The 1016-nt window shown below is 40.0% G+C and overlaps 1 non-coding gene across 1 annotated transcript; it reads left to right on the plus strand.

Annotated features, from left to right (window-relative positions):
* The first annotated feature begins 300 nt into the window (after positions 1 to 300).
* Positions 301 to 408, plus strand: LOC112731174 (small nucleolar RNA R71). The gene has a single exon (XR_003166964.1). It is a non-coding gene; the product is annotated as a small nucleolar RNA R71 (small nucleolar RNA).
* Positions 409 to 1016: the final 608 nt, after the last annotated feature.

The raw sequence follows: 1016 nt of genomic DNA on the forward strand, positions 1-1016 counted from the left end.
TTGCATTCCATTCAGACTCTGAGAAATCATATTGAGTTGCTGAGTCAATACTTTGTTCTGAGCCAATATGGCATTCAGAGTATCAACTTCAAGAACTCCCTTCTTCATAGGCGTCCCATTGTTCACAGGATTCCTTTCAGAAGTGTACATGAACTGGTTATTTGCAACCATGTCAATGAGTTCTTGAGCTTCTGCAGGCGTTTTCTTTAGGTGAATAGATCCACCTGCAGAAGTGTCCAATGACATCTTAGATAACTCAGACAGACCATCATAGAATATATCCAGGATGGTCCATTCTGAAAGCATGTCAGAAGGACACTTTTTGGTCAGTCCTTTGTATCTCTCCCAAGCTTCATAGAGGGATTCACCTTCTTTTTTTCTGAAGGTTTGAACATCCACTCTAAGCTTGCTCAGCTTTTGAGGAGGAAAGAACTTGTCTAGGAAAGCCTTGACCAGCTTATCCCAAGAGTTCAGGCTATCCTTAGGTTGAGAGTCCAACCATATTCTAGCTCTGTCTCTTACAGCAAATGGGAAAAGCATGAGCCTGTAGACTTCAGGATCTACTCCATTAGTCTTAACAGTATCACATATCTGCAAAAATTCAGTTAAGAACTGAAAAGTATCTTCAGATGGAAGTCCATGAAACTTGCAGTTCTGCTGCATCAGAGAAACTAATTGAGGTTTCAGCTCAAAGTTGTTTGCTCCAATGGCAGGAATGGAGATGCTTCTTCCATGTAAATTGGAATTAGGTGCAGTAAAGTCACCAAGCATCCTCCTTGCATTATTATTATTTTCGGCTGCAATCTCCTCTTCCTGTTCGAAAATTTCTGAAAGGTTATCTCTGGATTGTTGTAATTTAGCTTCTCTTAATTTTCTTTTCAGGGTCCTTTCAGGTTCTGGATCTGCTTCAACAAGAATGTTCTTATCCTTGCTCCTGCTCATATGACAAAGAAGAGGGCACAGAAAAAATAATAATAATAGAGTTCCTTTATACCACAGTATAGGGATCCCTTTGT

Source organism: Arachis hypogaea, chromosome 12, assembly GCF_003086295.3.
Source record: "Arachis hypogaea cultivar Tifrunner chromosome 12, arahy.Tifrunner.gnm2.J5K5, whole genome shotgun sequence".
Taxonomy (NCBI): Eukaryota; Viridiplantae; Streptophyta; class Magnoliopsida; order Fabales; family Fabaceae; genus Arachis; species Arachis hypogaea.